Below are 15,875 nucleotides of genomic sequence, written 5' to 3'. Positions count from 1 at the left end.
CGGGTGAAAGGCGGTGCTAAAATGCAGACGAGTGCCCAACTCATCATGAAACCTCTTCCAAAACCTGGAAGTGAACCGCACATCTCGATCTGATATTACTGACACTAGAACCCCGTGCCACGCCACTATCTCCCTGATATAGATATCGGCTAACTTTTCGGCCGAGATACTCTCCTGAATCGAAATAAAATGGGCGCTCTTGGTTAACCGATCCACGATGACCCAAATCGAATCTACTCCTCACGCCGTTCGTGGAAGTTTTGTGATAAAATCCATCGTAATATCCTCCCATGTCCACAACAGGATATCCAACGGCTGCATTTTGCAGTGCGTTCTCTAATGCTCGGCCTTGACCTTCCTGCGGGTCAAACACCGCTCGACATACCACGCCACATCCCGCTTCATGCAGGGGCACCAATAGTCTAGGCGAAGATCCCGATACATCTTTGTCGCCCCTGGATGAATAGAGAATCGGGATTTATGCGCCTCCTCCATCAAGATCTGGCGCACGCCTCCGTGATACGGAACCCACACCCTACGGTGTGGTGTCAATAACCCTCAGCTATCATAATCGAAGGAGGTGACTTGACCCACTATACGCTCACTCTTCCGATGTTCCTCCTTCATAGCCTCCTGCTGAGCTTCCAGAATCTTTTCTAACAGTGGGGTCACCACCATCTTCCTCATACACACACCCCCAATCGGTGCCGCCTTACGGCTAAGAGCATTGGCCACCACGTTGGCCTTCCCTGGGTGGTAAAGGATCTCGCAATCATAATCCTTCACCACATCCAACCACCGACGCTGCCTCATGTTCAGATTCGGCTGATCCATGAGGTACCTCAAACTTTTGTGGTCCGTGTAAATGGTACATCGAACCCCGTAGAGGTAATGCCACCAAATCTTGAGGGCGAAGACCACCTCCCCCAACTCTAAATCATGCGTTGGGTAGTTCGCCTCGTGAGGTTTCAGCTGCCTCGAAGCATAAGCAATGACATGACCCCTCTGCATCAATACCGCGCCTAAACCCGAGATGGACGCATCACAATATACCACAAAATCCTCTATACCCTCGGGCAGGGCTAAGATTGGTGCCTCGCACAATCTCTATCTCAGAATCTCGAACGCTGCCTGTTGCTCAGGCCCCCACCGAAAGATCACGACCTTCCTAGTTAACTGTATCAGGGGTACGGATATCTTGGAGAAATCCTGAATGAATCTCCGATAGTAGCCTGCTAATCCTAGGAAACTCCGAATCTTAGATGGAGATTTCAGAACCTCCCATCTCATCACGGCCTCCACCTTGGCCGGGTCTACAGAAATCCTGTTCTAGTTGACGAGGTGCCCAAGAAACTGCACCTCGCGCAACCAAAACTCACATTTGGAGAACTTGGCGTACAAGCTCTCCCTCCTTAAGGTTTCCAAAACCTCTCTCAGATGCTCCTCATGCTCCTCATGTGTCTTGGAATAAACCAAGATGTCATCAATGAAAACTATCACAGACCGATCCAGCATCGGTCTACACACGTGGTTCATGAGGTCCATGAACATGGCAGGAGCATTGGTGAGCCCAAACGGCATCACCACGAACTCATAATGGCCATAACGCGTCCGAAACGCGGTCTTCTGCACATCCTCCTCTCTGACCCTCATCTGATGATATCCTGAGCGCAAATCGATCTTGGAGAACAAAGATGCTCCTTGTAACTGATCAAAGAGGTCGTCAATCCTCGGGAGTGGGTAACGGTTCTTAACCGTCACCTTATTCAGCTCCCGGTAATCTATGCACATTCGATGCAACCCATCCTTCTTCTTTACAAACAGGATCGGGGATCCCCAGGGTGAACTTCTTGGATAAATAAATCCCTTGTCTAACAGCTCCTGCAGCTGCACAGACAACTCCTGCATCTCGGGAGGAGCCAACCGATAGGGTGCCTTGGCTATCGGAGCCGCACCAGGAACTAGGTCGATCCTGAACTCTAACTGACGCTCCGGAGGTATTCCAGGAAGCTCCTCCAGGAACACATCAGTGTAGTCTCACACCACTAGAACCTTACTCACCGTCTCTTTACCCGTCTCCCGGGTATCCAGAACATACGCGACATATCCCGCGCAACCCTGCTGAAGGTAGCGCATAGCCCTCGCTACCGAACATACTGCAGGTCCATGTTGCGGCCTCTCACCGTGGATCACCAACTCTCCCCCACTCGGAGTCCTGATCCTCACTAGCTGCTGTGCGCAATCTATCACCGCCCCATTAGGGCTCAACCAATCCATGCCTATAATCACCTTGTTCCCCCGCAACGGGATGGGAACCAAATCCACCAAATAGCGCTCCTCGAATAGCCTCAAAACACAATCCCTGAACATTGCTGTTGCTCATACCGATCGATCATCGGCAATCTCTACCTCTAAAGGGCAATCCAACATGCCCGAAGACTCAGTAAATTTCTTGCTAAGAGCAAGGGAAACAAATGACCGGGTGGCACCGGAGTCAAACAACACCTGAACTGGGATACCGTTCACATGGAACGATCCTAAAGCATATACACAAAGCACATATCAATATCATAACATCAAAAAATAAAGTAGAGGGAGAGAATCATATCCGTCACCATATCGAGTGCGGCGCGTGCCTCTTCTGTCGTCAGCTGAAATGCCCGGCTCCTCACCACTGGAGCCTCTGCCTTACCCTACCGGCCATCTGTAATCCGTAGGGTAGCTGGAGCCGGCGCCTTAACCGGCGCTGATGCTGTTAACTGGGGGCAATTGGCCTTCTTGTGGCCCCTCTGGTTGCAGTGAAAACGCAGCAACTTCAATGTTTGAATCACATGTGCAGGGGCGGTACAATCCCTGCTGAAGTGCCCTAACTTGCCACACTTGTAGCAGCCTGACGATCCCAACTTGCACGCTCCCTCGTGCATCTTGCTGCATTTCCTGCAGCGACCCCGCCCCTGTTGGCCTTTCGGCACCGCATCTGATCCCTTAGGCTTCTTCCCTAAAGCCCCCATAACATGCCCCTCCTCCGCCTTCCTCTTCCGAATGTGCTCCAGATCTATCTCCCTCTCCCTTGCCCTGGAAATCATAGAGTCCAGGGTAGGGCAAGCTGAAAAACTGACATGCTCCCGAATATCAGCTCGTAGTATGTCGTGATAACGGGTCCTCCTCATATCTTCGTCACTCGCGTACTGGGGCACCAGCAACGCCCTCTCCCGGAACTTGGCGGTGATCTCCGCCATAGTCTCCGTCATCTGCCTCAAATCTAGGAACTCCCTGGCCAGCTGCTGAAGCTCGACAGCCGATGCAAACTCTGCCCTGAACCTGGTCATGAAGTCCAACCAGGTCATAGCCTCGACAGCCGAGGCTCCCAACGAGTCGCCAACGGACTCCCACCAATCCCTAGCTCGATCCCTCAAAGATCCTGCTGCATATCTCACCTTCGACCCCTTAGGGCAGGAGCTAGTCAACTGTGCTGACTCAATGTCTGCAATCCATCGTCTGGCAACTATGGGGTCCTTCACCCCATGAAAATCTGGCGCACCACTGCCCCAGAAGTCCTTGAAGGACAGTGTGCGGGGTCCTGACTGGCTAGATGCTATGTCGCTCCTGAATGCCCTGAGGCGATCCTCCATCATCTCTAATATCCCTTCCTTGATCGACCCGAAGATAATGGGGGTCGACTCAAGGATGCCTCTGGTGATCTCTGTCGCGATGAACTCGCGTAGCCCCTCATCTACTGGCTCGAAACCTGATCCCGAACCCGATCCCTCTCCTGTACTGCCAACTGCTGTCTTCGAGCGTAGTACCACCATTCTGAAATACAAAAAAAAAATAACAACTATTAGCGATACTGGCACCCCTGGAGGGATCACACCTACTACAAGTTCCCTGGTCTTATCTTGGCCTACCTCGGTTCGGGTACGAATCCTCTGCTTTCAGTAGTACGGGCCCAAACTACCTTCCACATCTATCCGTACCTTCTCCAAGGACTGCCTTGACTCCACCAGGTCCCTTTCACTACCGCTGATCACTGCTACTCTTATCTTAGGCTTTCCCTAGGAAACCTCTGACTCCACCCAACCCAGTCCTCAGCTGCTGAAGGTCTCTTTGTGATGCCAATTAGCTATCACCTTAATACAATCACATGCGATGAGGCTCGGATAATCCTTCGAGTAAGGGACTCATCCCTACCACGGTTAGGACTCATCCCTACCACTGAAAATCCTGCACACCTTTTAGACTTGAAAATTGCTCTTTTGTCTTCAAAAAATGGTTCTAACTTGATTTCTTGTTATATTTTTGTACAAATAAATTAGTTCTAAAAACTAATCTATTACTTTACAAAAATAACCAAGAAAAGTTAATCTATTAATTATTATATACCATATGAATAAATAAATTATTACAATCATTTTATAACAAAAATAACCAACACAACAACATAACAGCACATTGGTCTTTGTCACATAACATAACAAAAAAAAGTTGTCATTGAAAATATGTATGAACTAATTTTTATACAATAACAAGTTATCCATATTCTCCCAAACAAGATTTTTAAAAATCAAAAAAATCTAGCCAAACTTGCAAGATGGCTCTGATACAAATTGTTGGGTTTTAGTTCAAAAATAGTTTCATAAACTTGAAAATTTTGGCCACAGAAGACTTTAATTTTGAAATAACATAAACATTTTATACCCATCAAGGATCTTTTTGCAAGCTATAGAAAGATTAAAACACCAACAACCAAAGAAGAGGTGAAGAAATAACAACCTTTGTAATTCTTTGGGTCCTCTTGGGAGGCTTGAAAGTTGATGAAGAATATGGAACTTTTGAGACACCAACAATGACTCAACATGATGTTGATGCTAGTCCAAAACTCTCAAACCCTTAAGCTTCAAGTTCATAACCAATATGAACTTAACGATGGCATGAAGATGCAAATGTTCTTCAAGTTTTTTTAACCAAAACTAGAGAGAATGTGAAAGGAGAAACTAGTTTTGGCCACAAGTAAGGAAGAAGGAATGAGGAACATTTCAAGAATCCAGACCTCTTATTTATATGCATAAAGTGAAAGTATTAATGGTCTTAATACTTTAAGTACACATGTCCCCAAAAGCAAACTTGTCTCCCCATGCTTTTAAGACATGCCATACTTTTTTTTTTTTTAAATAATCAAAAGCTTATAACATGCTTCTTAGAAGAATGTTTCGGATTTTATATAAAAGAAAAATCAAACTTTTAAAAAAAACTCACAAGCCTTTTATAAGTTATAAAGTTTGCTTTTTGGCTAAAAGACAAAAGTCTTTCTAGTCCAAAATATACATGACTTATAAATCATACTTTATAATATATTACTTGTTAATGAAATTTATTATTTCCATGAAATAAATAATTTCCAATTTAATTGTAAGAGTTTTATTGAATATTTATTAAAGAGTAAATTACATAAATGGTCCTTTTGGTTTTGGGTAATTTACATGTTTGATCCCTAACTTATTTTTTTAACTCAAAAGGTCCCTATTGTTTGTTATTGCTACACACTTGATCCCTATTGTTTGTTTTTGTTAAGCGTTTAGTCCCTATCTTACGTAAAAATATTGTTATTTAAATAGGGAAAAAATAATAGGGTAAGTAATGTAAGGTGATGGGGTGGGGTTGGGGTGCGCTTATTTAAATAAATTAAAAAATAAAAGGGAAAATATACTTTTTATGTAAGACAGGGACCAAGCGTGTAACAAAAACAAATAATATGGACCTTTCGAGTTAGAAAAATAAGTTAGGGACTAAACGCGCAAGTTACCTTAAACCATAGGGACCATTCATGTAATTTACCCTTTATTAAAATAAATTTCTAATAAATAATCAATTGTATTAAGTTGTTATTGTGATCCATTGGTATCATATGTTTTTAGCAATATCAATTTAATATGACTATTGAGCATATTAAACCTTTCAGATGGACCTTGTTCACTTGAATTGGAGTACAGTCATGGATATTTGAGGTTTACTTCGGTCCAGGTGTTATCTTCAAAAAATTCAGTCATTGAGCCTATCTTGATAACCACTTTAAGGGTGTTATGGATGTTGCGGAACTCAACTGTGTTTGGGAGTAACAAACAAGGAAAGGAGACTATCGTGTACTCGATTATTGATTATTTTTATGATTGGTTTATCAATATATAAGAATAAAAATATAGCAATTACTTGGGTTTCTTGGATCCAAAATCCTATTTTATTCTTTAATGTGTAACTCGTCTCAGTGTGGTGTTATAAAATCTTTAATTATTAAAAGAAGACAGAAATACCGAAAATAACATCAATTTCTAACAAGCATCATAATCAATTTAACTATCAACTATTATTATCAATGGTATTAATTTAAATAATTTTAATTAAAAAAAATATTGGTATGTTTTTTATGAAACTGTATCTTTTATTTGACCATTACAACTTTTAAGATTAGCTTTCTAAGTCAAAATCCATCGCCAATCTATTTAACTGAGGAGACCAACATTTGTGAAGTTTGGTGGGTAGTATGGACAAAAAGGGTAGTTAAAGAAGGAACAAACTTTTAATGGAATTTTTTGTTTTCTTCCAAATATTCAAAGGGGGACTTTTGTGAACCCCTAAATTTCTTCCAACTACTTGTCACCAAGACGAAGTCTATTTTGACCCTATCAGAAAGTAAATTTATTTTTTTGATTGACAAAACACGTAGCAGGTTATTATATTGTCATTAATAACAATTTAAATATTAACAATTTCTCATCATATCAAAATTATATTATTCTAAACTGATCGTTTATTTTATAAAAAGTTTAATTGAAGTTTAGGGATCTCCAACTCACCCCAGACTCAATTTCTTCTCCTATTTCTCCTCCCATTCTTCTCCAGTCCTACCTCATTTCCACCTTTATTTTTGGAGATATGAATAGTATTTCCCCATATATGGGGGAATACTATTCATATCTCTAAAAATAGAGGTGAAGTTTGGTTGTCAATTTTAGTCCGTCTCATTTTTATTTTATACATTTCTAGTTTATTTTATCTAATAATTATAATTTAAATGCAATATTTAATATTTATAATATGATGTTGTATACTAATTTATATTAATTAATCATAAATATAGAGTTTAGTTAGTAGAGGGGTGTATTTGACAATATATATAAGTTATAAAAATAGAATATTCCAAAAATATACTTTTTGAGGTAAAAAATAGAGTAGAAAATGGAGTAGGATTGAAGATGAAACACTGTTTACTCTATTTTTTACTCCATTTATGGAAGAAAAAATGAAGATGGGTTGGAGATGGTCTTAATGAACTAAATGTAATTGATATACATGAAAATAGATATATGTAGCTAATAAGAATGTTTACTCTGTACATGTAAGTAAGGAAATTAAAGTATCTAATGACCAATGTTATCAACTTATCATATATGTTTACTTATAAATATGTAATATGAACAAGTAAATTTTATTTCGTATGGATAAATACTTCAACTATCTACAAACAAAATTTTGCAGTTTTCAATTTTCATCTTAAATCGCAATTATGATACCGAATTTTTCATATAACTATGTTTGATATCCTCTTAAAAATAAAATTTTAAAATATTATCGAAAAAGATCTTTTATTTATATATATATATATATATATATATATATATATATATATATATATATATATATATATATATATATATATATATATATATATATATATATATATAGTTTAATTGTTGTAACACACAACCTCTAAGTCATACTTATACACTATACATTTGTACGTATTGGGAGTTAACATTAAACCACTTAATGAGGAATATATTTTCAAATACATAAACCTGATACCGATAGATCATACGTGCTTTGGTTATTGGTCAAATTTTGATCGTGTGTAATTTGTATGTATTATTATTTTTTTTTTAATTTTTCTTTGTCATAGTAAACTTTTTTCGATATGCTTCGTTTGACATTTTTATGTTATTCTATAAGTTTAATATATTTCGTTTTGTTTAATTACTTAATTATTTTCCCTGATTAGGATATTTAATCCATACTCATTGTTTATTTAAGGATATAAGCTAGTATAAATAATTTACGAAACAGCACAAATAGAAAGTTTGACTTATACAAAGTCAAACTCTTTTTTACTCAAAAGTAATAAATAATAATAAAAATAAAAAGAGAAGACGGTTGATTGCAAATTTGTCAAACAAATAACGCGGATGCGGCCGCGTACGCCCTGCTCAGAGCAGTTCAACGTACAGACCCCAGATGGAACCACCGTCATGAATATAATTCCGTTTGTTTTTTCATTCTATGAAAAAGTTATTAATTTGGCAAAATCAAACAAACTTGTATAAAACATATATTCCGAATAAATTGAACAAATGATCTTTGCAGTAGAAAAACTTGTAAGTTTTATAGTGTCTTCAATAAAACTAACTAAATAAACAAAATTAGCATTAGTCATTAGGTCAGACAGTGTGGACGAATGAAAGAATGAGGGAAGCTTTCTTTGGCAGCTGAACACAAGGAGGTGTGTGAGATCATTCCTTCACTTTTTTTTTTTTCTATTCCTATTGCCTAACTTTTATTTTTTGTATTTATTAATACTTATTAAATTATATACCTACTAAAAATTATTAAAAAATATATCAAAACTCAATGTTTTTAATTCCCTACGAAATGAGTATGCCTTCTTAATCATCAAAATATCATATTTACCCAACTTAATTTTCTAAATATCATATTTACCCTTCATAAAATTTCAAAATATCATATTTATCATTCATAAAATTTCAAAATATCATATATGTCATTTTTAAACATCAAAAATATCATATACATACCCTTCTTAAATATCAAAATATCGTATATGTCATTATTAATCATCAAAATGTCAATGGTAATATCTAAAATAATCAGCAACAATACAACATGATAATAATCAGCAACAATAAAAACTAAACAATCAAATTATACATTTCATAGAGTGGGTTGAAGATTAATCTTTTTATTTGTCAAGAAGACGACATTCCAACAATTTAGAAGTTCACATTCTATTATCATAGATGTAAGGATAATACGGTTAAAAAATTTTGTTCATATAATAATTCTAAGGTATAAAAAAAATGATTATAAAATATTAAAAACATTATAAAAAAAGATTTTGACAAATACGATATTTTGAACGTTTATAAAGGATAAATATGATATTGAGAAATTAAGTTCGACAAATATGATATTTTGAGGTTTAAAATGGGCATATATGAAATTATTCCTTAAAAAAATAAAAAAATAGTGAGAGAAGTTTCCCACCAATTCCTTGGGTTTACGTGAATAAAAAGAAAGTGAGGAAAATGATGAGGATAAGTTTCTCACCAATTTCTTGGGTTTAGGTGAAGAAAATGAAAGTGACGGAAAGGATGTTGTGAGCCACAAAAAGTGAGTGAGTTTCTCACCCACACCCTTCGGTCCTAAAACGTATTGGGCAAAAATAATTACAAGTTGGTGGCTGAAAACTTGAGTTGTAGTTTTTAGCGGTAAGGAGTGATCCTTTCAAATAAAAAGTCATGAGTTCAAGTCTTTTAGGGAAGATATGTGGTATTTTAGAATAGGTTTATAGATAGTTTATCGTTTTTTTAAAAAAAAAAAAAAAAAACAAATTAAAGTTGGTAGCTGAAAGATCAAAATTCTAGTTTTTATAAAATAAGTGTTCGGAAAAAGTAGTTGTAAACGTTTAAAACATTTTAAATTACATAAAAAGACTTATCTAATACAAGTTACTTCTTTTTAAAAGTAAGCATAATTCGGACAATTTGCAAAATTGTAAAATTGTTTTTTTAATAAACACTACTTAAAGTGTTTTGGATTTGAAGTGTTTTTTTTTTTTACATAAATTAGAAACTCTTAGGGGGTGTTTGGATAAATAGTTTTTAGAATATGTTTAGATTAGCTTATTGCGGTGGGAATAAGCAATAAGCAATAAACATTTAAGTGTTTGGCAAAATAAAAGAGTTTATATAAGTAAAATGACCAATAAACAATAAACAATAAGCAATAAGCATCCCCCCCTCCCCCCTTTGCTTATTAAAATCAATTATTTTGCTTATTCCTACTGCAATAAGCTGATTTTTAAAGTCTCCTATCCAAATACTTAAATTTGCTTATTGCGGTGGGATTAAATAGTAAGTAATAAACACCCTATTTTTTCCCTATCCAAACACCCCCTTAATGTCCAACGAAGTTTTTTTTTTTTTTTGAGTTTTCTTTTATTTTCTTTTTTAACTAAAAATAATAAACTTCTAAAAACATGCCCTTAGTCCATGTTTTGGATTTCTAAGAGCATTGGGTGTGGGAAACAGGATATAACACCAAATTGGTGTGACCTTATTCATAACACCACCATAACTCCAAGGGGGGAAATGGTATTCCAGATGTTATATCATGTTAAGAGGTAGAGAGAGAAAATAGAGAAAATTATTTGATTGGTTGATGAATGAGATAGCCAATTATTTTTCTTGTTTTATCTCGTCCTCGTTACCACAAGATCCACCATAACGAAATTCAACGAGTTGGGGGGAGGGGGGCGGTGTTCCCCACGTCATGACGCCGTTGAGGTATGCCATATCAGCCTATTGCTTCTCGTTTTTGACCTATACCACATGCTCTAATATGGAGAGTCTTTATACATATCCTCTTTTGAAAACTCAAACATTCCAAGAACAATATAATTTTTTTTTTCTATCGATAAGATTTCTTGAAAAAAATAATAGCACAAATATAAGCAATATGCAATCATTTTGACACTCATTTATAAAAATTTAACGTGCATATATGTACATATTTCATATTTGGTTACATTTTGGTGAGAAAAACTATGCACATAGACTTTTAACAAAAACTGTAGGAGGGGGATTCGGGAATTTTTATCTCAAAACACACACACACACACACACACACATATATATATATATATATATATATATATATATATATATATATATTAGTTTATAACCCGTGAAAACTACGATTATAAAATTAATTAAACTTTTATAGTAAAAACTCAAAATTATTAATCAATTATTTTTAATAAATTATTAATTTAAGAGATATTTTTTTAGTTGTGTGAAACTATAATCGTTGATTCAAATAAATATATAAAATTAATTTTTAATATATATTAGACATTTTTTATTTGTGAATTAATGAAAAAATTAATATTAATTTAAATTTTAAAATCTAATCCTAATAAAAGACTCCTATAGATGCGACAGGGCTTTTTTCTATGCCTCTACTTTGACACATGACACCTTCTCCTAAACCCTTCCCTCTAATTCCCGCTCATTCCTTCCTCTCTTCACTTCAATTTTGTTCCTGATTTTTAGGAATCCACAATGCAACCAATTGTTATCCCAACAAATCAGGAAATTAATCAGGTACTTATTTGAATTTCTAATACATTTGCAATCAATCTTTTTTCTTATATCTACTATTTCATTTCCGAAATCATTTTTCTCACATCAACCCTAAAATTTCACATCGTAAAGATTCATGAACCCTAAACCCCTTTCAAGGTAATAGTGATTGGATTAAACTTTGTAATATCTTCGATTTATGTAAGTATGTATATGGTATTAATTATGTCCACATCTACTTTGTAGAGTGAAAGTTGGGCGGTGCAAATTTAACCGTGAATGTTGATTTACCCTTTATTGTATGGCCCTCCTTATTTTTGTGAGTTGTAGATTATCCATTAATTGGTTTTACATAAAGGTATGACTTATTTAGATTGTTGTGCTTCTTATTGGATTGATCTCTCTGAGTAAAATCAGTATCTAGAAAGGTGAAGTTAGGAAGGTAGCATTTCTATATCCAAGAACTTCAAGAACATTGTTTTTTATGATTTTGATTTAAAGAAACCATATATAGAAACAAGTGATTCTGTCAACAACGATTAAGGAGAATGTTGGTTTCCCTTTTTTTTTTTTTTTTTGACGAAATCACAAACAAATCCTTAATGTGATTTCTTTCTAAAATTGAATGGAGATGTCCATGAAGTCAATCGGAAATACTACAATCATGATGTTTGTCATTCTTTTATTGGTCGACCATTACCCTCATGAATTCTTTAAACTCAATTCCAGCAAAACTAAAACCCTTTCTCTTTTTTTTTTTGTAACTACTTTTGATATATGTTTGGAATTAAAAACAACTCGCCTATACTTTTCTATTGTTCCTTAACAAGTTTAATATCCAGAACCAAGTCTACCTATGAAAATGGTGAAAAGAGGATTTTTAACTATTATTCTCTATTTATGTTCCATTTTTTCTTAATTTATTTTTTATTTGCAGACCACTTTTGCAGGATTGGCTTACAGACTTTCAAATGCTCGCAGTCTAGAAATGTGCATGACAACTGTTCTCCATCGTTTGCGAATCAGTAAGACTGCTCTCAATTTGTATTAAAATATGGTTGGCATAGGTTAGGCAAATAATTTATTTCTATTTTGTGAAAAACAAAAAAGTAAAGTATATTGTTCATACATTTATTGAAGAGTTTGACAGAAAATTTGCTTATAGAGGTTGATTTATTATATAAAACAATACTTAAGTATGTGTATGTGGGTAAATTTATAACAATGTCGTCAGTTATATCCATTATATCAATGTCATCAAAAAATAGCATCTCACTTTCATTTTTCAAGTTACAGTACTACACTATGAAAAATATATCAACTATATCAATGTCATTAAATTAGAGAGCAATTTCCACTATTGTATTTAGGTAAAAAATTTAAAATATTTCCAATTAGAAAAGAGTTGAAAGTACATTCCCATAAATATGTATGTTTTTCCAATGTACAATGCCAAATAGGCTCGAATGCAATACTTGCAGCTTTATATGGATATTTTTTTTTGAAGTTAAAAAATAAAATTATGAATAAATGTTTATGCATTATGTTGTGTATTATGCCTGTAGTATGTGTCAAACAGGTGGCTAAAATAAATGTGTTTTTGTATAGGACACCCTTTAATCAAATTCTTAGATAAAGAAGTTTCTTATTGGCTAAGTGAAGATTTTCTTAATGCTAATGCTCAATTTTTGAATCACATTCCTAAAAAAGTAATTTCTTTTGTTCACTTTAATATTATTTTCTATCTTCTTGGAATTATCGATTTTAGGCTCGAGCTAAAGTTTTTACAACTTAAGATTGAGACGACATGAAGATGCAATGAGGAGTAAAAATCATTAACATGGATAGAGAATTTAGAGTACTTAACTGATATGTATTAAATAATAAAAATTGTGTTTTAGCTTGATATTTTTCAAGTATGATGCGTCTTATTTTAAACGTTGTGACTAATTTTCTTCTCTATTTTGAGATTTAACATGTTGATGACTTATTTTGTGAGTAGATAGAGGATGGTGTTGCTTATATTATTTTAAATAGGATGGTTATTTAAGTTCTTTTAATTTAATTAAAATCTAAACTATTTTGCTATTTATCGCAAGAAGTGCTATTTGATTTGGTTATTTTTAAGTTTGTATATAAGTCTCTTTGCATATTAATTTGAACTTAATAATTATAAACTTGCAAACAACATATATATCTCTTTGTAAATTGATAAATATTTTCTAATCTTTAATTAAATATTATGCTTTTGAATTATTATTAGTATTTTTCTTTTTCAACCGTGGTGTCCACGGATTATAACCTAGTAGATAATAAATATATTGACAAATAACATCACATTAATGAGGAGGTTTAACAAATTTAAAATAGAAAACTAATATATTGATAAGTGACAACACATTAATTAAGATATCTAATATGATGACACATGACAAAAGAACTACTCTTTTATTAGGATAAGGATCTCCCTACCTAATAAAAAAGTAGCACATTTGTCATTCGTCAATCAATTAGAGCTTCACATTAATTATTTGCTACTTGTCATTCTAAGATTTTTACTCATTAATTAAATTTCCACTAATTCACTCATCCATTTTACATATATCAAACACGTCAACAAAAAATTTATTTGTAATATTTATTGCCTAATTTATTAAATTATTAATTTTTTTTTATCATTGCTCAATAATTATCTTATAATTTAATTAACATTATTTTTACTTTTCTAATCCGTGGTGCCAACGGGTTATAAGCTAGTATATATATATATATATATATATATATATATATATATATATATATATATATATATATATATATATATATATATATAGAGAGAGAGAGAGAGAGAGAGAGAGAGAGATTTAGTTATATTAAAAACATGATGACAAAACTGCAAAAATGGTCCCTGTGGTATGCAAATTTTTGGGGTTTTAGTCCAAACCACGACTTTTTTGGATTGGTGGTCCTTTTGAGCTACTTTCTTTGCGTTTTTGGTCCCTCAGTAAACTGAAAAGACTATTATGCCCTTCTGATATATATTTTTATTCTTTTTCTATTTAATTTAAATGAAAAATAAAATAATTACCTAATTTGGGGCCCACTTCTCTCTCTTTCTCTCTCTCTCTCTCTCTCTCTCCAGCACCCACCTTTGACTATTGTTTTTCTCCCCCGATCAAACCTGGAAACCACCATTTTCTGATGAAAATGGAAGCTGTAAACGAAAATAAGAACCTAAATCAACAACCCAAATCTTGAACCCATTTCTCCTTCGTCACATCCAAAGCTTTGATGAGATAAACCAGCTCCAAACACCTTTCTTTTCATTCAATTTTGTTGTTGCCATCAAGAAGAAGAACAGGAGGCAGCTGCGTCTTCTACTTCGCCTGTCTTCTCCTTCGTTTCCTGTTATGAAATGTCAGGGGTGATGGTCAATTCCGACGAGAGTTCGAGGCAACAACCCCTTGTTGCTCCATCGTTTTACCTGTCGATCTTAGTCACTGAACTTCCCCTGAAGACTGTTGCGATCATTGCTGCCTTTCCCCCCTTTCATCCTCCATTTCTTCTTCATTCCCTGGCCTGAACCCACCACCGAAGTGGGTGTTTCCTCGGAGCAAACATCGGAGGCAACAACCCCTTTTTGATTCCTTCTGAGATAGAAGAAGCGCAGGAGCTGAAGGCGGTGACAGGCTCAAAGATGGTTGAAGCATCGAAGGTGATGGCAATATGGCTGCTCCGTTGCTCCTCTCGGCTGCTTTCCCCTTTTGTTGACGGCTGTGGAGGTGGGTAGCACACGAAGTGAACATAGGGTGTTTGGGCTATTTGATCGACGGGAAAGAAAATGAAGGAGGAAGGGAGTTGCAGAGGTGGGGGCAGCCACCAATTCTTCTTCCCTTGCTGGTGGTATCCAAGAACGAGAGAGAGAGAGAGAGAGAGAGAGAGAGAGAGAGACCCATTTTTATATTTAATAATAATAAAAAATTTAAAAAGGGAAAGAAAAATGAAAAATAAATTCATTAAGGGTATAATAGTCTTTTTAGTTTGGACAGGGACCAAAATTGCATGTAAACCAGCCCAAAAGGACCACCAATCCAAAAAAGTCGAGGTTTAGACTAAAACCCCAAAAAAATGCATACCACAGGGACCATTTTTGCAATTTTGTCAAACATGATAAAGGTTGAGAAAGCGAGAAGGAATCACAACCATCTCATATTTTAGATTAATTGCTTAAAACATAGTTACTTTAATGACATTTTAGCAAAATAATAGGTTGAAAATGAAAATTAATAACATACGTTAAAGGCATAAAGGGTAATACAATTTATATTTTATACTCATTCCTTAATACAAGCTACGTATAATAGGAAAGAGTTTGTACAATTAATATACTAATTTGAAAGACATGAAATTAGTCAAAGTCATACAAAGTGATCAAGATACGCT

The 15,875-nt window shown here is 34.9% G+C and overlaps 1 long non-coding RNA gene across 1 annotated transcript; it reads left to right on the top strand.

Moving 5' to 3' along the window:
- Positions 1 to 11,326: 11,326 nt before the first annotated feature.
- Positions 11,327 to 13,356, top strand: LOC145038648 (uncharacterized). Its single transcript, XR_013679477.1, has 3 exons — positions 11,327 to 11,453; positions 12,370 to 12,457; positions 13,201 to 13,356. It is a non-coding gene; the product is annotated as an uncharacterized LOC145038648 (long non-coding RNA).
- The last annotated feature ends 2,519 nt before the right edge of the window (positions 13,357 to 15,875 follow it).

This window comes from Lactuca saligna, chromosome 4, assembly GCF_052625555.1.
Source record: "Lactuca saligna cultivar CGN05327 chromosome 4, ASM5262555v1, whole genome shotgun sequence".
Lineage (NCBI taxonomy): Eukaryota > Viridiplantae > Streptophyta > Magnoliopsida > Asterales > Asteraceae > Lactuca > Lactuca saligna.
The sequence above is the reverse complement of the archived record's forward strand: the minus strand, read 5'-3'. Positions and strand labels throughout refer to the sequence as shown.